The 24,825-nt window shown below is 36.1% G+C and overlaps 1 protein-coding gene across 6 annotated transcripts in view; it reads right to left on the bottom strand.

Annotated features, from left to right (window-relative positions):
- PTPRD (protein tyrosine phosphatase, receptor type D) overlaps positions 1–24,825 on the bottom strand; it is a 2,180,605-nt gene that overhangs the window by 685,370 nt on the left and 1,470,410 nt on the right. The gene's annotated exons all lie outside the window — the stretch shown is intronic.

Here is a 24,825-nt window from a genome sequence, read left to right as displayed (position 1 = left end):
GGTTGTTTGATAAATACCCATGAAGCACACTTAATCAAAAATGGAAGTTTATTATTAACATAATTTTTATTAGTGTTGAAAAAGACAGTAAAGTATTACAGTATTTCAGAAGTTTCATAAGCCATTCTGAAAACTGAAAAACCATGCTGGCATTTCCCAATGATTTTCATTAAAATTGTTCATTCTCTTAATTTTTTTTATAAGAGTGAAAACAGAGAAATCAATTAGGAATGTTGAGTAGTTTAGGAAAGTGGAAGTATTAATCCATTTCTATAAATTTCTGGATAAACCAACTGATCTGGAGTGGCATAAAGCAGATCAGTGGTCATCTGGAGACATGGGTAGGGAAAGAGGAGGGAGGCTTTAAAAAGATTATAAATAAACTTTTGAAGTTTGATGATATGTTTGTTATCTTGATTGCAACATAGTTATATATTTATGTCAAAACTCATCGAATTGTATGCTTTAACATGTGCTGCCATATTATATATCAATCATAACTTCATAAAGCTCTAGAGAAACAAGCAAACGCATGGCAAACACATATTTAACCCAGGGTATGAACTGCCTGGTTGCTCTATTGAAAAATTAATGGAAGTTTCAAAGATTATTTGGCTGCTGTGTGATGACCAGGTTGGGGAGAGAATGTTTGGATTGAGAGATAAAGTTCTGTAGGGAGGCTTGGGCCACCATATTGCTCGTGGAGATAGAAAGTGCTGGGCTGATTTAGAATAGAGGTAGTAGGTGCAAATAAAAGGCTCCCTGAGACAAAGGATATACAAAGAAGGCAAAGTAAGGATCCAAGGTGGATGGCCAGGTTTTTGGCTGAAGCAACTGGATGTATGATATTGTCATTTGGTGAGATACTAAAGATCAAAAATGTCTTAATATTTGAGGAAAATAGAAGAGTTACATTTTGGACATATCATTTGTGAAATGCTCAGGAGACAATCAAATGTATATGTTGAGGAAAGGTTTCTAGAATTCAGAAGAAACGTGTGAGCTACACAAATAATTTCAAGAATTTCCAACAAATAGATAAGTGTAGGTGGAGGCCATGAAATGGAAAAATAACATTGAATGGGAATAGAGAAAGAAACCAGAGTGAGCATGGCTTATTTACTTGGATATTTATGTCCCTCCCTGAAATAAGCAAAATATGGGTGAAAAGGACTTCTCTGAGCTAGAAGCTAAGTTTATTTTATTTTTTTGTTCCTTTCAGGCTGCTTTCTAATTTTTATGGTTAAAAGCTCACAATACAAATAGAAAACTAAAATATAAATATTTTAATAAATTAACCAAATCTGCCTTTAGTTCAATCTTAAAATTATCCTCAAAGACTCTTGGATGTCTAATTACTTATTAAATAGGTATTTATAATTGCTTCACCTAAAGTCCATCTTGAATAATCCTGATACATCCTTTACTATATATACATATATACTTTAAAAAAAATTAGAAATGAAGAATATAGCTTTGCTAAAATCCTCAACAAGAAGTCAAAATAATTTTCAGGACATTCTTTTTTTTGCCACATATGCATAAAATGTGAAGGAAACTGTGATATGCTTTGATGAAGGTATTTGGAAACTGTGCCATGATGCTCTACAATTAGTTGCTCTTACATATAGAGATCAATCTCAGAAACAGAGCAACCAATTTTGGAATTAAGTTTGTTATTAGAAAAAGAAAATAAAACATAGGAATTTCATGTCTGGTATGAATGTTCTTTAAAGTATTGCTCAACTTGAGAATCATGATCTATGGTAAGCTTGGTTTTGTTAGTTTCCATTTGTTTTGAAGATTGCTGGGATGTTGGGAAGTCATGTAACCTTGCTAGATTTGTGTTTCTTCATCTGTAAAATGGAACTGATACACACAACTTCCAAAGGTTTTGATGAGAATAAATGCAAAATTGTATATAAAAGTTCTAAAAGTATTTTTACAATGCAAAGTACTATAGCCTGTACTGTAACTTAATAATGAGACATGATAGCTAATGGTGACACTTAAAATTACTCAAAAGAAATATTCAGTGAATTTGATTTGTGTCCTGTATTTAATTTCATTTACAGTTTTCCAAGTTATTAATAAAGCCTGGAAAGAGATAATGTCAATTCTTTAGATGTTGAGGAGAGAAAGTAAATGAAAGAAACACACACTTTAAAAAATACTTTGTTCACTTTTCTGACTGTTAATTTTTGGCATATACAATAAAAACAAAAGGCCTAGAATATGTTAATGGTACATTACTTGGACCAAAACACATTTTGAAATATGGTTTTTCATCTCTCCATTACTTTCTTTATACTTAGTTTCTTTCATAATCTTCTAATTTACTTATTTCTATTCTTTTCTCTAACCTTGCGGTATTGCTCAATTTTTCTGTATCTCATGTTTGACTGAGATTAAATTATTACTTATAATTTTATAATTGTTTAGTTTTCATTTTTCTTTCTATAAAAACATTATTCTTTTACAAAAATAATATAATATTCACTGTTGAAATTTACAAAGTACATTGAAGAAAATAAATAAAAAAAAAGTCATTCATAATCCCATTACCAGCAGATACCTTGTATTGACTTTTGGTATACAGCCACATTGTTTCTTTACTTTTTTTTTTTTTTAAGATTTTTATTTTTCCTATTGTAATTGATTTACAATGTTATATTAATTTCTGCTGTACAGCAAAGTGACCCAGTCATATATTCTTTTTCTCACATTATCTTCCATCATGTTCCATCACAAGTGACTAGACAGGGTTCCCAGTGTTATACAGAAGAATTTCATTGCTTATCCACTCCAAATGCAATAGTTTGCATTTACTTACCACAAACTCCCAGTCCATCCTACTCCTCCCCCTCCCCCTTGGCAACCACAAGTCTGTTCTCCAAGTCCATGAGTTTGTTTCTTTTCTGTAAATAGGTTCATTTATGCCATATATTAGATTCCACAGAAAGAGAAAGACAAATACCATATAATACCACTTGTAATTAGATTCCACATACAAGTGATATAAGATGGATTTCGTCTTTCTCTTTCTGACTTACTTCACTTAGTATGAGAATTTCTAGTTTCATGATGTTGCTGCAAACAGCATTATTTCGTTTTTTTTTTTTTTTATATAGCTGGTTAGTATTCCATTTCATAAATATGCCACATTTTCTTAATCCATTCATCTGTCAATGGACATTTAGGTTGTTTCCATATCTTGGCTATTGTGAATAGTGAACATGAGGGTGCATGTATTTTTTGAATTGAAGTTTCATCTGGATATATGCCCAGGAGTAGGATTGCTGTGTCATATGGTAGTTCTATATTTAGTTTTCTAAGGTACCTTCATACTGTTTGCCATAGTGCTTGTGCCAATTTACATTCCCACCAACAGTGTAGGAGGGTACCCTTTTCTCCACACCCTCTCCAGCATTTGTTATATGTTGACTTGTTAATGATGACCATCTCACTGGTGTGAGGTAGTACCTCAATGTAGTTTTGATCTGCATTTCCCTAATAATTAGTAATATTGAGTATTTTTTCATGTTCCTGTTGGCCATCTATATATCTTCTTTAGAGAAATGTCTATTCAGGTCTTCAACCTGTTTTTCAATTGGGTTGTTCGTTTTTGTTTTTTTTTTTTTTTTTTTTTGCTGTTGAGTTGTATAAGCTGTTTGTATATTTTAGAGATTAAGCAATTTTAAGTTGCATCATTTTCAACTATTTTCTCCCACACAGTAGGTTGTCTTTTTTTGTTTGTTTATGGTTTCTTTTGCTGTGCAAAAAGATGTCAGTTTGATTAGGTCCAATTGGTTTATTTCTGCTTTTATTTCTATTGCTTTGGGAGCCTGACCTAAGAAAATATTTGTATGGTTGATGTCACAGAATGTTTTACCTATGTTCTCTTCCAGAAGTTTGATGTTATTTTGTCTTATGTTTAAGTCTTTAAGCCATTTTGATTTTATTTTTGTGCATGGTGTGATGGTGTGTTCTAGTTTCAATTTACGTGCAGCTGTCCAGTTTTTCCAGCACCACTTGCTGAAGACATTTTTTTCTCATTTTATATTCTTGCCTCCCTTGTTGAATATTAATTGACCATAGGTGTCTGGGTTTATTTCTGTGTTCTTTATTCTGTTCCATTGGTATGTATGTTTGTTTTAGCACCAGTACCACACTGTCTTGATTACTATAGCTTTGTAATGTGGCCTGAAATCTGGGAGAGTTATGCTTCCTGCTTGGTTTTTGTTCCTCAGGATTGCTTTGGCAATTCTCTGTTCTTTATGGTTCCATATAAATTTTTGGATTGTTTGTTCTAGTTCTGTGAAAAATGTCATGGGTAATTTGATAGGGATTCCACTGAATCTGTAGATTGCTTTGGGTAGTGTGGCCATTTTTACAATACTAATTTTTCCAACCCAGGGGCATGGAATATCTTTCCATTTCTTTGAATCCTCTTTAATTTCCTTGATTAATGTTTTATAGTGCTCAGCATATAAGTCTTTCATCTCATTGGTCAGGTTTATTCCTAGGTATTTAATTTTTTGGGGAGGGATTTTATTTTATTTTATTTATTTATTTATTTATTTTTGTCTTTTTGCCATTTCTTGGGCCACTCTCACAGCATATGAAGATTCCCAGGCTAGGGGTCTATTCGGAGCTGGAGCTGCAGCCACCGGCCTACACCACAGCCACAGCAACGTGGGATCCAAGCTGCATCTGCGACCTACACCACAGCTCACAGCAATGCCAGATCGTTAACCCACTGAGCAAGGGCAGGGATCGAACCCGCAACCTCATGGTTCCTAGTCGGATTTGTTAACCACTGCGACACGACGGGAACTCCTGGGGAGGGATTTTAAAAGGTATTATATTTTTGTATTCCTTTTTTCATATTTCATTGTTAGTATATAGAAACACAACCAATTTCTGAATGTTAATTTTGTATCCCGCAACTTTGCTGAATTCAATGATCATTTCAAGTAGTTTTTGTGTGTAGTCTTAGGGTTTTCTAGATATTGTATCATGTCATCTTCATAGAGTGACAATTTTACTTCTTCTCTTCCAATTTGGATACTTGTTACTTCTTTTGTTTATCTGATTGCTGTGGCTAGGCCTTCCAATACTATGTTGAGTAACAGTGGTGAGAGTGGGCATTCTTGTCTTGCTCTGATTTTAGCAGGAAGGCTTTCAGTTTCTCTCCATGGAGAATTATATTGGCTTTGGGTTTGTCATAAATAGCTTTGATGATGTTAAGGTATGTTCCCTCTATACCCACTTTGGTAAGAGTTTTTATCATGAGTAGGTGTTGGACTTTGTCAAATGCTTTTTCTGCATCTACTGAGATGATCATGAGATTTTTGACTTTTCTTTTGTTAGTGTGGTATATGACATTGATTGATTTCCATATATTGAATCATTCTTTTTTTTCTCTCTCTCTTTTTAGGGTGCACCTGTGGCATATGGAGGTTCCTAGGCTAGGGGTCAACTTGGAGCTGTAGCTGCTGGCCCATACCACAACCACAGCAATGCCATATCTGAGCTGCATCTGCAACCTACACCACAGCTCATGGCAATGCCGGATCCTTAACTCACTGAGCTAGACCAGGGATCAAACCTGCATCCTTGTGGATCGTCATGGATCATAGTCAGATTCATTTTTGCTGTGCCATGATTGGAACTACTTCTTCTTCTGCTCTCTTTTATTGTTATTATTGTTATTATTATTATTTTGCTTCTGAACCATCCTTGTGAACTTGCCATGAATCCCACTTGGTCATGGTATATGATCTTTTTTATATGTTGCTGGATTTGGTTGGCTAAAATTTTGTTGAGAATTTTTGTGTCTACATTCATCAAAGATATTGAGCTATAATTTTGCTTTTTGGTAGTATCTTTATCTGCTTTTGGTATTAGGGTGATTGTGGCTTCATAGAATATCTTTGGGATTATTCCTTCTTCTCCAACTTTTTGAACTTTGTTCAATTGATCTATTTCTTCTTGATTCAGTCTTGGCAGGCTTTAAGTCTCTAAAAGTCATCCATTTCTTCTAGGTTGTAATATTTATTGGAATATAATTGTTCATAGTACTCTCATGATTTTTTTGTATTTCTGCAGGATTGGTTGAGATTTCTCCTTTTTCATTTATAATTGTTTTATTGGTTTTTTTTTTTCTCTCCTCTTTTTGGTGAGTATGGCCAGTGGTTTGTCAATTTTGTTTACCCTTTCCAAGAACTAGCTCTTGGTTTTATTGATTTTTTTCTATTGTTTTTAGAATCTCTATTTTAATAATTTCCTCTCTAATTTTTATCACTTCTGTCCTTCTGCTGACTTTAGGTTTTGTTTGTTCTTCTTTTTCTAATTCTTTACTGTGGTAGGTTAAGTTGTTGATTTGAGATTTTTCTTCTTTATTTGACAAAGGCCTGCATTTCTACAAACTTGCCTTTAAGCACTGCTTTTGCTACATCCCCTAGATTTTGAAGCATTGTGTTTTCATTATCATTTGTCTCAAGGTATTTTTTAATTTCCTTTTTGATTTCCTCATTGACCCATTGATTTTTTTTTAGCAGCATGTTGTTTACACTCCATAAAAGTCAGTTTCTTCTCATTTCTTTTCCTATGGTAGATTTCTAGTTTCATGCCATTGTGGTCAGAGAAGATACTTGAAATAATTTCCATACTCAAATTTTTTGAGGTTAGTTTTCTGCCTTGAATGTGGTCAATCTTTGAGAACGTTCCATGTGCATTAAAAAATGTACATTCTGATTTCTTTTTTGGATATAATGTCCAGAAAATGTCAATCAGGTCTAACTTTTGTATTCTGTCATTTAGGATCTCTGTTGCCTTATTGATATTCTGTCTAGAGGATCTTTCCATTGATGTAAGTGGGGTGTTAAAGTTTACTACTATTATTGTATTCTGACCAATTTCTCCTTTTATGTCTGTTAATATTTGTTGTATATATCTGGGTGCTTCTATATTAGGGGCATATATACTGATAATTGTAATATCTTGTTCTTGAATGGATCCTTTGTCATTAAATAGTGTCCTTCTTTGTCTGTCTTTATGGTCTTGTTTTAAAGTCTATTTTGGCTGATATGAGTATTGCAACTCCTGCTTTCCTATCTTTTCCACTGGCATAAATATCTTTTTCCATCCCCTCATTTTCAATATATATGTGTCCTTTGCCCTAGAAAGTCTTTTGTAGGCTTTTGCTTTTTTTTTTAATCCAATCTGCCACTCTGTCTTTTAATTGGTGCATTCAGCCCATTAACATTTAAGTTAGTTATTGATAAGTACGTATTATTGCCATTTTAAACCTTATTTTCCAGTTGATTACATGTTTCTCCTTTACTCCTTTTTTTGGTTGGATGATTTCCTTTTATTTTATGCTTGTGTCCTTTTCTTTTGAATTTTTGTGAATGTATGGTTTGGCTCTGATTTGTGGTTGCCCTGTTTTTCAGGTATGTTATCCCCTTCCTCTATCTACTTGCTTTAGCCTGATAGTTGTATAGGCTCGACATATTTTTAAAAAGATTCTAGATTTTCTTTTCTTTTCTTCCCCACATTTTATGATTTTGAAGTTGTTTTTTAATACCTTCATGTTTGCCCTTTTGCTGTTCCTTGTGATTATTGTTGCTTTTAAAATAGTGTTTTTTTTTTTTTTTTTAGATTTGCATACTGGCTTATTTAAGTAATTGCTTTCCAATTGTGATTTCCTCCATGCTATTTCTTCTTACAACTTTTTTATTTAGTGGAGCCCTATCAGCATTTCTTTTAGAATGGATTTAGTATTGCTGTACTCTTTTAGTTTTTGTTTGTTAGAGAAATCCTTTATTTCTCCTTCTATTTTAAGTTATATTCTTGCTGGGTAGAGTATTCTAGGCTGCAAGGTTTTCCCTTTTAGAGCTTTGAATATATCTTCCTACTCTCTTCTGGCCTATACTATTTCTGTAGAGAAATCAGCTGATAGATGTATGGGGGTTCCCTTATAATTAACACTTTGTTTTTCTCTTGCTGGCTTTAGAATCTTCTCTTTAACTTTTGTCATTTTTATTATAATATATCGTGGTGTGAGCTTCTTTGGGTTCAACTAGTTTGGGGCCCACTGTGCTTCTTGTATCTTGATATCTGTTTCCTTTAGATATGGAAAGTTTTCAGACATAACTTCTTCAAATATATTTTCAATCCCCCTTTCTTTTTCTTCTTCTGGAATCCCTATTATGCATAGATTGGCCCACTTTATATTATCCCATATATCTTTTGTATTGATTTCATGTTTTTTCATTTGTCTGCTGTACTGATTGGGTGATTTCCATTGTTCTATCTTCCAAGTCACTAATTCGCTCCTCTGCATTACTCATTCTGCTCTGCAGTGCTTTGACTCAGCTTGTGTCTCTGCAAATGAATTTTCTAGATTTTCTTGGTTGCTCCTTATATTTTCTAATTCTTTTCTGAAGTAATCTGCATTACTGTTTATATCCACTTTTCTTTCATATTTGCTCTTAATTCCTTCATTATGTTCACCTCTTCTTTTTGAACTTGTTTCTGTTAGAATGCAGACAAGTGTTTAATTTTTGGAGGCTTCAGGTGAATTCTCCTGTTCTTTTAACTGGGAATGGTTCCTGAGCTTCTTCATTTTGTTTATATTTTTCTTATTCTGCGAGATTAGGGAAAACAACTACTATTGTCTTGGAGGGCTATTTATACGTGTGGGCACCTCTGGGTATTTTGTGATAGCTTACTTTTTATTTTTAGGGTGCTCTGTGTGCTTCCAGGGAGGTGGAGCAAATGGGCAGTGCTAGTAGCTAATTCATGGTTCCTGAACCCTTGAGAGTGGCAAGGACCCATGGGAAGATGGTACAGGCTGCTCCTAGTTGCAGGGCCCTGGGAAGTGACAGTGATCAGGAAGGTGTAGGTAATGCCTGGATCATTTGGCAGTGGCAGTAGCACCAGGGTGGGTGCATTCCCAGGGAAGTGAGAGCAACAACAGGTGGCTCTTGGTTGCAGTGCCCTCTTCTTTGTTGACCTCTGAGGTTCTTGGGGCCAGTGGTGGTGCCTGTTCACAGACCCCTAGTGGTGACAGACAATGCCCACTTCTGGTGTCTAAGATGACTGCTGTGGTTGCCGCCACCACCTGTAGACCTTGCAGGCAGAGCCTCCTAGAGCTTAGTATCCCTGCTGCCCTTAGCCCTTGCAAGAGGTGCCAGGCCACATGCATAGGGAAAGATATTCCTATGGTGGTCCACCCCTTCTCCTCTCACCCTTCCCAACAATGGTGCCTTGCTTCTCCTGTGGACCCAAACCTCCTGCAGGGTTCCCTCGGCTGTGGTACTTGGCCCATGGTGCACTGCTCCCTAGCCCCTCAGGCTATTTCCACACAGTCAATGCTAGTCCTCTACCTGGAACTTAACTCTAGAGAGTGATTCTTAGAGCCCAGCCCCTGCTTTAGTCTGTCAGGCTGTCATGTCCAGCACAGTGGTGCAGATGGTCTGTGTGGCTCGCACTCTGCTTTGCCCTCCTCAGTATTGCTGTTGCACCTTCCTCCATGAATTTAAGGCCCCCCATCTTGGCTGATCTGTCCGTTAGATGGCATCCCATGGTGTGGGTTCCTTTCCTCTTTAACAGCTCCCCTTAGGAGTCCTAGTTCCATCTTGACTCCTCTCTCTCTCACTCTTTTTTTTCCCTTTTGTTCTACCTAGTTATATGGAGGGTTTCTTGCCCTTTTTGGAGGTTTAAGGTCTTCAGCCAGTGTTCAGTAGATGTTCTGTGTGAATTGTTCTACATGTAGATTTTTTTTAAAATATGTTTGTGGGAGAAGGTGAGCACCATGTCTTCACCATCTTGACCCTTCTCCCATATGGTTTCTTTCCTATGCACTAATTTATATTTTATAAGTTCAATAATGGCATCACGTTGCTCCTATTTCTTACTTACCATTCTATGAATATTTTTAAAGATATGAGTTGTTTTTCTACAACATTTTAGGTACTGCATACATAGTTATTTTAAAATTTAATTTTATGGATGAAATATAATTTGTTAGGGCCATCAAAAAGGCTGTTGTCAGTTCTTTTTTTCTTATATAAGCAGCCCTGTGATAAACATCCTTAAGGCTGTATATTTGCATGAATCATGATTATTTCCTTAGGATGAATTGCTGGACTGAGTCAAGCCTGCATAGCAAATTACAAAAATTATAATATCTATTGCCAAATTGCACTCCATAGCATTCAACATTCCTACCAGTAAGATAGGAAAGCAACTCCTTCCTCACACTGCAGTTAAAAGTGGATATTGTAATTTTAAAATTTTTATATTTTTGTCAATTTGATAAATAAAATTGCATCTTTTGTTGTTTTGCTGTGTTTCTTTGGTTATCAGTTGGGTTGAGAAGTTTTTGTGTTTTTTATTTGCATTTGTTGGTTCCTGACATGCTTGTGTATCTTGCATAGTAATTTATGTCTTTGGTATAATCGTTTGGAATAATTTCTTATATATTAAGTATATTCACCATAAACATAAAAAATTTGATTAAAAAGATTGATGATAACTTGAACATCTCCAGGATTAAAATATGCAAAGATTCATCCTAAAACCCAAGAGAAAATTAATCAGCTTTCTTAGTTTACCAAGATGCAGAAGTGATTAGAAGTAGATGAATGAATTTAAGTAAGTTCAATTTTATGCTTCATTTTTTATTACTCTATTTTCATTCAAATTTGAATCAATGTTAAACTTAGCCTATTGCTGTACAGCTCCTTGCAAAAATTTTTGGATTTTTATATCACCATTATTCATTATTGTATCTATATTTTACTTTTTCTTTGTCTGGAAACTGTGTGGACATGTTTTTTTCATTATTACCTCAATGAGTAATAAAGAAACTTGTTTAACTAAGTCTTTCTTGATGTATTACCCTAAGAGAGAGGACTCACTGGTGTACCTATGGTTAAGACAAGAACCAACCTGCACTAGCATCTTTGTATCATGTTTTTCTGTGCTCAGCCTGGGCATTTATGCTTTATCTTGGCATTGATGTCCTTGCATAGAACATAACTTCTCTGAGGTCAGCAGCTGATCACAAATGTAATCACAAAGAGATTCACGAGAAGATGTGCACCCCTATGAATACTCTGCTAGACTCTGGCTTTAGTATACTTAATCAATGGTTGAAAATTAGAAAATTGGAACTCATGTAGCTTCATATATTGTAAACTAGCCAAGGTTCAAATCAAATAGTGTGCCATACCAAGAATGAGAATTGAAATAAAATATCTTACATTACTACCATGCATTATAATCAGTTCACTATCTTCATGTAACTCTTGAAATAACTTAGAATCTTAGTCAGGTCAACTGATCTCTCAAAAAAAAGTCAGACTCCTTTTTATTTTGCTTTTCAGGGCCACACCCATGGCACATGGAAGATCCCAGGCTAGGGGTTGAATTGGAGCCACAGTCACAGCAACATGGGATCCGAGCTGCGTATGTGACCTACACCACAGCTCATGGCAACTCTGGATCCCGGACCCACTAAGTGAGGCCAAGGGTCAAACCTGCATCCTCATGGATATTAGTCAAATTTGTTTCTGCTGAGCCATGATGTGAATTCCCAGACTCCTTTTAAATAAAATGCATTTAAAAAGAAAATGATACCATGAGTTTGAAACAGTAGGAATTACAGTTTGAAGTAAAATAGTCAAGGTTTCTGCTCTGAGAGAGATTGTAGGCTAATGAAAAACAAAGGTAATAGACAACAAAGTAAATAGATGTGCAGGCAGACAAGTAGATGAATTGATACTTTCAAGTAGGGCTGTATGGGCAGCATCAGGTAATGCTGAATAGGCTAGTGAGGAAAATCTTGTTGAAAGATAACAATGTGAGCTAAAAGACGAAAGGACAACCATGCAAAGAAGAAGATGGTGACCTTTAGAAAGGGCATATATGTGCAACGACTCTAACACAGGAACAAACTTACATGAAGATACATGAAGATAGTGAACTGATTATAATGCATGGTAGTAATGTAAGATGATGATTATGATGATGGCAATGAAAGAGATCAAGATGACTACCAAGTCAACAATTTAGACAATTGTCTTTTTTCATCTAATTGCTACACAGCAAGCCATTCACTGAGTCTAGTTTCCTGTTCAGACTGTTCAGTTTTATTTTCATTTTATTTTGTTATTGCCTATAGCAGTGATGGTTTTTCACCTCTTAAGCCTAGAGTTGATAATTTGCTCTTAATTTCTGTTGTTTCTATTTCTTTTCTTAAGGTATTTTTCAGTTTTTACTTTTATTTTAATGTTGAAGAAGCATTTACAAGACTCAATAGACTTATTTAAGAATTAGATTTCTGAAATTGAAACTGTTTTAATGGGCTACAATTAATAGACATTTTTATAGCTTTCTTATTCTACCCCACATCCCAAACCCTTTTATTTTAAGCCAGGCTTTCCTACACACAAATTTTAGTCCTATCAGCCAACAGCAACAACAAAGCAAAAGTTTCAATCAACAATCCAGGGAAGAATCATTCCTTGCAAAACATTGTATTCTAAACTACTCCTTTTGTGGTTTAATTCTCATCTGCTTGAACATCTATATCTTTTTCCCAATTATGGCTTTTCCCCTTTAGTGTAAAGTCCACTCTCCTTGGCTTTGGCACCTATTATGCTTGGAGTTCTTCCCCTCACTATTTCAAGTTGTACCTCACTTTTCCTACACAGCCTCTGGCATGCATTACACATTTTGTCTAGCCAATTTTGTACCCACACCTTCCACTTTCCCAGCTGGATTCACCCAATGGAACCACCAGCCAACATAGAATTTTCTTCCCACCATGGTACTCCTTGTCTGGATTTATAAGAATATATACATACACACACATACACACACACACATATAACTCATGCCTTCACAAGTAAGGTTTTATCCATTTGGCAATAGCTGTCATATGGAAAACACATCCATAGGTACACTATACAAATACTCTAATTTTGTTTGCAGTCATCCAGGAGTTTAAAAATTATATACTGAGAGAGTTTATGAAGCATTTTTTTCCTAAATTACTTTTTAAATTACTGTTGTAAATAGGAATTCAGCATTAGTCTTATTAGCAAGATTATTTAATTGTTGATGTGGGATGCCTATGGTCAATTAATCTTTGATGAAGGAGGCAAGAACATAAAATGGGGAAAATACAGTCTTTTCAGCAAGTGGTGCTGGGAAAACTGGACAGCCACATGTAAATCAATGAAACTGGAACATGCCTTCACACCATGCACAAAAATAAATTCAAAATGGTTTAAAGACTTACATGTAAGACAAGACACTATCAAACTCCTGGAAGAGAACATAGGCAAAACATTCTCTGACATCAACCTTACAAATGTTTTCTGAGGTCAGTCTCCCAAAGCAACAGAAATAAGAGCAGAAATAAACCAATGGGACCTAATCAAACTGACAAGATTTTGCACAGCAAAGGAAACCAAAAAGAAAACAAAAAGACAACTTATAGAATGGGAAAAAATAGTTTCAAATGATGCAACTGACAAGGTCTTAATCTCTAAAATATACAAGTAACTTATACAACTCAACAGCAAAAAAGCCAACAACCCAATGGAAAAATGGGCAAAAGACCTGAAGAGACATTTCTCCAAGGAAGATATACAGATGGCCAACAAATACATGAAAAAATGCTCCACATCCCTGATTATTAGAGAAATGCAAAACAAAACTACCATGAGATACCACCTCACACCAGTAAGAATGGCATGATTAATACGTCCACAAGTAGCAAGTGCTGGGGTGCTGTGGAGAAAAGGGAACCCTCCTGCACTGTTGGTGGGAATGTAAGCTGGTACAACCACTATGGAAAACAGGATGGAGGTACCTTAGAAAACTATACATGGAACTACTACATGACCCAGCAGTCCCACTCTTGGGCATATATCTGGACAAAACTTTCCTTGAAAAAAGACACATGCACCGGCATGTTCCTTGCAGCACTATTCAAAATAGCCAAGACCTGGAAACAACTCAAATGTCCACCAACAGATGATTGGATTAGGAAGATGTGGTGTATATATACATAATGGTATACTACTCAGCCATTTGAAAGAACAAAATAATGCCATCTGCAGCAACGTGGATGGAACTAGAGACTCTCATACTAAGTGAAGTAAGTCAGAAAGAGAAAGACATATACCATATGATATCGCTTATATCTGGAATTTAGTATATGGCACAAATGAACCTTTCCACAGAAAAGAAAATCATGGACTTGGAGAATAGACTTGTGGTTGCCAAGGGGGAGGGGGAGGGACTGGGACAGATTGGGAATTTGGCATTAATAGATGCAGACTATTGCTTTGGAATGGATTAACAACGAGATCCAGCTGTGTAGCACTGGGAACTATGTCTGGTCACTTATGATGGAGCATGATAATGTGAGAAAAAAGAATGTATACATGTAAGTGCAACTGGGTCACCATGCTGTATAGTGGAAAATTGACAGAACACTATGAACTGGCTATAATGAAAAAAAATAAAAAAACATTATATATAAAGAAAACATTAATTGCCATGGGATCAGCAAAAAAAAAAAAAAAGTTTTTTAAAAAAGAGTTGATGTGGGGATTTTACCCAAATTAGTTTCCTTAATGTTAGTCATTGCACTATGTATTTGTGTATCAAAATCAAGCTTCAAAAGCTCTCAATAAATTAGAAAAAAATACCATGGGAAGGATGTAGGCTGTAAAGATGGAATGGATAGGCCTGAAGAGAGACTAGAGTATTTAGTGATAGTATAATTTGAGTGTCTCAAAGTACAGATTGCCTTTATTTACCAATTATATGTAAGATCTGTTTTTTCAAAATAAAAAATCTATTTTTATAATATGTTAAAGAATAATGCCCTTCAAACTAACCACTATTTGGTCGACTGACAGTTTCTTTCTGATATAAAATGACAGTAACATAAACAAACCTCCCATCTGAAGGAAATATTGGCCACGTATAGCTTCTTTATCCTCTACGCTGGGACTCATTACTTTAATTAGCAATTCTCTGTGTAAAATCTCATCAAGTGCTCCGGGTGTAAGTAAAACTATAATCTACTACTACATCTATCTACCAATCCCTGATAAAGCATTTGCCAGTTTAAACATGTCCACAGAGTAACTGTACATGCCATCCTATCACAAATTGGTGTTGGAGATCCCTTACCAAATCACTTTCTCCAACACATTCTTTCATTAAAGCTTCTAAAATTGTTTCTGAAAATTCTTCCACACTGATAAGATAATCAGAAAATATTTGTTGGAGCTCACTAAAGTATGTCTTCCAAAATACTATTATGCTGACTCTTTTTCAGATATCAATATTATCATCACTCCATATACAAATAGATAACTCATAGGGCTGAAATTGTACTAGTTTCACTTGACTTTCCCTTTAGTGCATATTGGTCTTCTATTTCTCATATTTATCCTTCCAAAATAAGAATAAGTATCACATTTTGGAAAAGAAATATTACTAAAACCACTAAAGTTAAACTTATAATGAAATTCATAATAGTATAGTGTGTTATCACAGCTAATTGGTAAATAATAAAAGATTATTGGTTAATAAAGTCTATTTATACACTTATAATAATCTGCACTATCATCATTTTTTTTTTTTTGTCTTTTTGCCTTTTTCTAGGGCTGCTCCTGTGGCATATGGAGATTCCCAGGCTAGGGGTCTAATCTAGGGGTCTAAATGGAACTGTAGCCACCAGCCTACGCCAGAGCCACAGCAAAGCCAGATCTGAGCCACGTCTGTGACCTACACCACAGCTCACAGCAAAGCCGGATCCTTAACCCACTGAGCAAGGCCAGGGATCAAACCCACAACCTCATGGTTCCTAGTTGGATTCGTAAACCACTGAACCACGATGGGAAATCCCACACAATCTTCATTTTATCAACAAATATTTACTGTGTCTGCTCTATAAAAGGCACTTTGCTCGGTGATATCAAAGCACAAGAGAAGTATCAGCCCTCACAATATTGACAATCTGATGAGGTGCAGTTTTCATGCATTAATTACAGAAAGTGGCATATAGGACATGGTAGTTACACAGCATAGCTAAAACTTGTCATGAGATGAGGTCATAGTCCTGTGGTGGTTAGGAAAATCTACCCAGGAGAGTTAGAACTTAAGCTAGGAAAGCCTTGAGATAAAATCAGTATGTAATTATGTTAGGAAAAGGAGGTACATAAGGATAAGAACATAAACAAAGAATAGCAATGGGAGGCACAAGGAATACATTACTCAGTGTGGTAGACACTAGCCACATATGGCTTTTGGGTACTTCCACTGTGGCTAGTCTGAACTGAGATGCTTGATTTCAAAGACCTGGTATGAAAAAAAGTGAAATATCTCATCCACATTAACTGTTATATATTGAAATGATTATATTGAGGATATAGTGGGTTAAATATAACAACAGCATTATTTAAATTAACTTTACCTGTTTCTTTTTGCATTTGTAATGTGGCTACCGGAAAATGTAAATTACATTTGTGTAAAGTCATGATGGTGACCGGCATACTTTTACTCAGCATCAAGCCATTGGGAAATTGTAAAGAGGTTATGTGTACTAAATGTGTATTTTAAAGAAAAGCAATCATGGTAAAAAGTACTGAGTGGTTAGGCGAGGCTAGAAACTAGGAATAGGAATGATTACAACCTATTCAAAGGCCTACACATGAGGTGACAGGGGCTCAATAAAGCAGGTGGCAATGGAGGAGAGAGAACATGATGATAAATATTTCTCTGTGTCTGATTACTTTTGCTCCACAAAGCGTTCGTTAGATTGTTCCTAGTGCCAGAGACATTATACAAGGAGGTTTCTGGAATAACTAGCTCTAGTGACTAGACATGGAGACAGAACAAAAGAAGTGTCCAATATGCCTGCTATTGCAAAGAGAGGATGCAGGGTAAAAGATGATGCCATGGGTGGAAGTGAGGGATTTGGTGAGGGAACCTGTTTGGCAGGGAGAGTATTTAAGCCTTGGAACATATTAGAGTGGTAGAGTTCTGATGATGATTAATCTCTCCATGGAATGAATGTAAGGAACAGGTAGATGCCAAGGATGATACAATGATGGACATCAGTGAGTAGATGTACTTATGACTTCCATAAAATGTAAGTGGAATTCAGGGAGGAAATGACACCACAAATGATAGTGATTAGACCACCATCCTGGTGGAATTCAATATTGAATTCAAGGATGATGGTACAACTTCAGGTGGTGATTTTTTGACAATTCAAAGGCAGAGCCAATGAGGTGAGCCATAGAAAATTGCCAGTTAGAGGCTGGAGGATGTTCTATGAAAGAGATGTTATGGGTATAGAAAGAGAACAAGGACAGTGTGGGATCATGGAGCTCAAGGAATTAAAAAAAAAAAGTATCAAGGAAATGGAGCTGGCCAACAGGAGAAAATGTTTTAAGAAATGTATAAAAGAATATACATGACATTTTAAAATTTAACATCAAAATATCACCTGGCAGAATTATAATCCTCAACAATAATATTTAAAAAATACCAGATGTCCCATGATCTTTCTGCCTTTGGATTACATGGCCCATGCTTGGGCTTTCCTCCAGATGTGTTTCCCTCTTCTCATTTTCTGGTAAGCACACCTACCTCATAAAATTTCTCCTGAATAGTGTCAGATTTATTGTTTCCTGTAGCATTTAATATCTGTATCTTCAATCAGCACTTATCACAGACTGCATATTTTCTCTTTGTACATAGTTTTTCTCCTGACTCCAAAGCTCTGTTTTTTTGCATTCCACCTCTCTGCCTCCCTAGGATTGCCCTTAATGCTTAAAATAATCCATGCATAGAGGAAACAGAGCTGATAAGGAAAGATTCAGGGCTAAGACTAGCAGGAGTGTTTGCTCTGAACTGCTGAAAACCACAGTGCTCCCAAGAATGCATATGCCATCATTGGTTTTTAATTTCTCTGCCAGTTTTTATCCTTTGTTGCTCTTTAGGGCCTTTCCTGTTATTTAAATATGGCACCTACATTAATTCATTCACTTATTCATTCATTCAACAAGGGACTAAAATATTTAGAAGGTTATAAAATGTACTCATTATGTATCCTGCATACCCTCAATGGCAATATACCTAAGTGTTTATATATCTCTCTTGCATACTTGAATATAAGATCTTTGAGGAAAGGATCTGGTTATTGTACGCCTTATCATTATTTATATTCTAAGGGCCTAGACAGTTCCTGGCGCCGAATAGATGGTCAACTTGCATTTGTTTAATTAATGTATAAATCAATGAAAGTGTTCATTCCTTCCTGAAAGAGCTTACAAACTGAGAAAAGAAGAAAAACTATGTGTACAAGTAGCCAGAGTACAAATAGGAACAAGACATCTGATAAAAGAAGTACTCAGATAAAAACGGAGTAGGAATTAAGGGAAAGAAAAATAAAGTCTCACAGAAGGGATGGGAGAAGTCTTCTTGGACAAGCTGGCATTTGAGCAAGGCCAGAAGGAGGGTGAAAATGGGATATGTTACTAAAGGGAACAGCGATTATTAGTCCTATCCAAAGATTTTTATTCCTTTATATTTATTAAGAAAAACATTTCCATGTCTGGTTAGTTTTTACTTGAACTCATGTGATCATTTTTCCTTTGCAAAAAGCTTTTTTTTGCCTCCTATAAAAACGAAATTCTTTACAATACAAAGCCACACAGCCGAATTTTATTTTAAGGACACCGGCATTTTTTACCTCCTGTCTTGTGTGTGGGTCTGTGGGTTGTAGGAGATGAGAAAAGAGAGTTCCCAGCTGCCATAGCCCAACAAAACCCCTGAAAATGATGACTGCATCCATTTCTAACTCATGCCACATTCTGAAAGTGATCTTTTTGAAAGGAGGATTGCAAATAGTTGCTGCTTCTCAAAACTGCAATTGCTTTTCAGGATGCGGCCGTTGCTATCTCCATGCTGACACAGCTCCCAGCACCGGCACCAGCCTGCCTTTGAACTGTTGAAGATATTTCATCCCCAACAATAAAAAGACTATTTCAGAAAAATAGAAAAGTTGTGTTTTTTAATAAGCTGAAATGGACGAAATAGACAATGATGAAGTAAAAATGTTTATGAGGGAGGAAGTGGAGACCCAGTGAGTGCCCCTCCTCCCCCCCACCTTTAGGACCAGTCATATTCTCTGAATGATGCTCCAGAATAATATGCATGAGTACGGGTGGGAAATGAGTGCAAGGGAGGAAAGAAACAAGATGTAAAGGATGCGGCATTTTCTGCATACACAAGGTACTACGCTGGAAAGAGCATGGGTACTAGGACAAGGTTTGCATTTCAGTTCTGCCCCTTCAGAGGCTTTTTGGTTTTGGCTGCACTGGCAGCATGCAGCAGTTCCCAGGCCAGGAACTGAACCCACGCCACAGCAATGACCCAAACCCACAGCAGTGACAATGCCAAACCCTTAACTGCTAGGCCATTGGGGAACTCCAAGAGTATTTTTTTTTTTTAACTTGCTAAGTTGCTGAATATTTCTAAGTTCAGGTTCCTGCCCACGAGTTTATCTTAATTCTCAGCATTGCTGTGAAAATTTTGAGATAATGTTAGAAACCTTGTCAGTTCACAAATGTTGGTAGCCTCTCTGTCAACCTGATTTTCTTTTTGTTTCAAGCGGAACCTCTGTCAAGGACTTAAACCAGTGGATGCACTTCATATTAAGGGAGTCAAGGCTGCATTATCCTTTGCTGTGAGACAGAGTTAATCACCCACCATCTGGAGTGTCCGTGTATGTACTTTTCCATTTTTGATGGAGCTGCATTTGTATGCTGGGATAGGCAGCTATACTCTTTCCTTCTGTTCTTTCTTGATCTTCATTTCTCTTTTGGCTCTTCGGTAATACTCCATAGGCATGACACACAATTTGGCAGCAATCAAGCAAGTGTTTGCAGATAAAGGCTTTCCTTTTCTAAGGATGTGGGTTAGAAACACCAAGTGCTGTTGCTGGAAAAGGACTTGGAAAACATCTGATCTAAACTCTTCATACAGATGAGGAAACAGGGGCCTAAGAACTACCTAATTTGCCTAAGACATAAGGGAAATTAATGACTGGGTTCAGAGGAGAACTTGGATTTATGCTGTTCAACTCAGGGAGCTTTCTAGTCATTCTCATACCTCCCAGAGAGAGACATCTTTCCAATGTTTCAGAAGAACCTACAACCACAGTAAATCCAAGTGTTAACATCCAAGGCCAGGCATATGAGAATCTGTAAAGGGATGGGTTTGATTGTGACTGTCTTTTGAAAAATATTAGAGATAATCCTTTGGAAAGTTATTTTTTCTTTCTTTGGCAACAATTCTGAATGTACCCTTGTTTAGAAATACATGGTCACATGCATGTGCCAGTGCATTTGCCTGTGCACATGTGCATACCTGCGCACACACACACACACACAGTTCTGCTCTCTTCTGGGGATTAGTTACTTGCCCAGGTGGTCTCATTAATGACTGCACTCTCTCAGGCATGAAACACCATGACTTTTTACTATTGGGACTGCAGTATGCAAATTGACTGAAGTCAATCGCACCTGATTTTCTAAATTGCCTCTGCTATAACAATTCTCCCACCCAGTAATAAGCCATTGAAATCAAACAATGGGATTGATTACACATTCCTTACTCTGGGGAAACTCCATTAGTTTTACCTGAATAAAAACTGCAGAACAGGGCCCAATTTGGGGTAAGTTGCGTATGAAATTCTTCAGGAAGCACAGTGAAAATAATTTGGAAGAACTTTAAACATTACTCTTTAGCCAGAGGGAATATCAAGGAAACAGAATTTTATTTACAAGTCACATAAAGACATGCTTAAGTGGGTATTGCTCGATGCAGGCCAGAATTGACAGTGCTCAGACTTATCCAAGCTCTGCTCTTGAGAAAGATAGTAGGTTTCAGATGAATCCTGGAACCTCTGTTAAAATCCATATACAGTATAATTCTCCTGCTTGAGGTTTTCTAATTTGAAGCCACAGATTACTAGTAGTTGAGATACCTGGAGAGGGTACCCTCATCTTATCTCCTTAGCTCTCTGATGTTGGACAGGTAAATTAACCTTTCTGATCTCAGGCTCCAGTTACCTAACTTATGTTGTAAATACCTGTCCTACTCCTGCCCCAAGACTGTTGTAAGGATAAAGTTAGACCATGTACAAAATGTGACTTGAAAATCGGTAAGGGCATTGTTAAGCATGAGGGATTTGTCTTATTCAAGTCAGTCTTCTTTACTGAGCTTGCACACAATTCTACATGATGGAGATTTCAGTCAATGATGAGTTGGCCTTCTTTTCTTGACCTAACCACGTACACAATGGCTGCAATCTAGTTGGACTTTGGAATCAGATATACCTATGTCATACAAGTCTTCCATTGACTGGCTCTGTGTCCAGGGGCAACTTAGCCAAATGCCAAGACTCATCTGAAAATGGGCACAGAGATAATACCTACCTGGAGGGCTAAGAGAATCAACAGTGATGTGGATGGAACATGAAAACCATGCAATTAATGTCACCTATTATTACTAGCAGAGAATAACTGCAACAAGCAGAGACATTCATATCATGCCTTTTTCTGAACTAAGCAAGAAATTTTGGTGCCTGGTACAGTCTGGGGAGTTAGCCAGAGTTATTCAGATTCCTCTTAGAGGGAAGGATATCTAAAGACCTATAAGAAGATTGATGAAACATTGCAGCACATGGGGTCTCATTCCCTAGATAGTGAGCTTCTGGAGTGTAGGATTAGATTTTTTTTGCATCTCATCAGTATTAGAAGTCACAGCCTAGTACATAGTCTGGCATATGGCCAGTTGCATAGTAAACATTTTGCATGAATGAGAAAGAATATCTTTGGCTGTGGAAGGACAAATAGCAATGAAAAATATGAAGCTGGATTCCTCCTGTTGAAAATAAGGGAGATTTCCCCTGCTTCCCTTTGTGTCAGAATATTGACATAGAAATTAAAAAATGTAAGTTCTTTCACTGTTTTTTTTGTATGTATCTTTTTAGAAACTACATAAGCCTTTTGTTAACATTCAGACACAGGAATGCCTTTCTGAAGAACCTGGTAGTCATCTCTTGGAAAAGTAAATATTGAGGGAGGGAGCACCCCTCTCTTCCAATGTCTGTGGGAAGGTTGCAGTCTAATTTTAGTGGACCCCTTGCTCTATATTATAAAATAGTTCCTTCCCAACAAAAGACAGGAATTATTTGTTTCCTCCCCACACCCGTTTTGGATAAAGTCAAGTTTACACAGATAGTCATGCCAATTACCAGGTAAAGTTAGTATGAACGATATGTGATAGTAATGCTGTCAACACATCTTACCTGAGGACTAGATTTTGCTGATCTTGAAAATATACAAGTGATGGGGTGCATCTGTTTGGCTATATCAAAGAGTGAGATTCTTTCTGTCTTTGCAATCTCAGCGAATTGGCTGTGATGCATATCACACTCTGGTCTAATGCTTATTCAATAATAAGGGTGTTTTCTTTCTCTACTTATTACCTTTGTGAAGAAGAACTCTGGGTTCGGAGATTTTTTTTTTTAATTATGTTTTCCCAATACTTGCTAAGCAGAGCATCACACTCTCAGTCTAAATGGTATCTGATGACTATGGATATAAAGAATGGCCTGCAGGATTTCATATCAACCTCATTCTGCTATGCCGTGTATTAGACAATAAACTGCATTTTTTCTAGGGTCTTTCATTCAGGAGCTGCCAGGGGTTTTATTATTAAAGTGGGAATAGACAGCACTGGAGTTACTGGCCCTGCCATCTGAAATAGCTACAAACTCAATTTCATACCTAGTTTAATAAATCTGTTGAACAGATTGAACAGGAAGCACGGAGAAGGTGTGAATCATCCTTACTCTTCCAAAGGAGGTGAGATTCTTCAAGACTAAAGATAGCAGTTTAAATGCTAATGTTCTTAACTACTTTTTTGTTTAACTATAAACATTAAACAAACATGCCTACCTCTTTTTAAATGTAACTAGGTTATGCTGTAGTTAAGATTTAAGAGTTTTAACTGACTAATTCCATAATAAAGATTATTCCCTTTCTGCCATTGTAAGAAAATCCTGGTTCATTAATCATAAATTCACACTGGCCTCTGGCTAGGGTTGCCCTCATTCTAGAAATTAAAAAGTTAAAAAATGTCTGGCAGTTTATATTGAATATAGGGATTTCCAGAGCCTTTTCTAAACAGTGGGGTAAATAAGTAATGCTCTGCTAAATAGAGGAAGATTTAAGACAGCTTATACAAATACATTAAGCAAGGAAAGATATTGAAATGAAAGAAAAATGCATAATTGTTAAAAACAAAATGAGTCTGTTTTAGCCAAGAGGAACATAAGGAGACAGGACTACTAAATGTAATGTGGAACCCTGGATGAAATCCTAGAATAGAAAAAGGACATTATGTAAAAATAAAAAAACTAAGAGAATCTGGATAAAGTCATGTACTTTAACAACAGTGCATCAGTAATAGTCCATTAATTGTAATGTGATTAAATGTGCTATTCTAATGTTAGATGTTAATAACAAGGGAAAGAGAGTGAAAGGTACAAGGAAGGAATTTTAGGTCAGGGAAGGGATAGAGTTTAGACAAAGACTCTAGGTGAAAATCCTAAAATACCTTTTACTTCAATTGAAGTAGAGTTGTCTTATAATATTACAATACTTTCAGGTATACAATGCAGTGATTCAATATTTTTAAAGATTATGCAAGATACAAGGTTACTTACAAGATGACTGACTATACTCCCTGTGCTAGACATTACACCTCTGTGATTTATCTATTTTATAACTGGGAGTTTTTACTTATTAATCCCCTTTGACTATTTTGCACATCCCTCGACATACCCTCTGGCAACCACTAATTTAAATTTGTTCTCTGTATCTGATGATCTGTTTTGTTATATTTGTGGTTCTAGTTTGTTTTTTAGATTCCAAGTAAATCTAAATTCTAAGTGAAAATACATAGTATTTTATTTCTCTGTCTGACTTATTTCATTTAGCATAATACCCTCTACATCTATCCACATTGTTGCAAGTGGTAAAGTTTCATTCTTTTTTTAATGGCTGAGTAATATTCCATTTTATATATACCACATCTTTATCCCTTCGTTTATAGATGGACACTTAGGTTGCTTTCATATATTGGCTATTGTAAATAATGCTGCAATGAACACTGGAGTGCACATATCCACTCAGGAGTGGAATTGATAGATTATACGGTACTTTTCTTTTTTTGAGGAAACTACATACTGTTTTCCATAGTGACTGTACTAGTTTACATTTCCACAAATGGTGCATGAGGGTTCTCTTTTCTCTGCATCCTTGCTAACACATGCTATTCCTTGTCTTTTTGATAATAGCCATTCAGAAATGTGAGGTGATAACTCATGTTTTTGATTTTTATTTCCCTGCTGATCAATGATGTTGAATAACTTTTCATCTGCCTGTGGGCCATCTGTGTATCTTCTTTAGAAAAATGCCTATTCCAGGTCCTATGCCCATTTTTAAATTGAGTTATTCATTTTCTCTGATATTGAGTTGCATGTGTCCTTTGTATATTTTGGAAATTAACCTCTTAACAGACCTTTCATTTGCAAATATTTTCTCCCATTTAGTAGCTTGACTTTGCTTATTAGTAATGGTTTCCTTCACTGTGAATGAGTTTTTTGGTTTGATTTGGTCCCACTTGTTTATTTTTCTCTTT

The sequence above is a fragment of the Sus scrofa genome, chromosome 1 (assembly GCF_000003025.6).
Source record: "Sus scrofa isolate TJ Tabasco breed Duroc chromosome 1, Sscrofa11.1, whole genome shotgun sequence".
NCBI classification, from domain to species: Eukaryota; Metazoa; Chordata; class Mammalia; order Artiodactyla; family Suidae; genus Sus; species Sus scrofa.
This window is presented reverse-complemented; position numbering and strand designations above follow the sequence as displayed.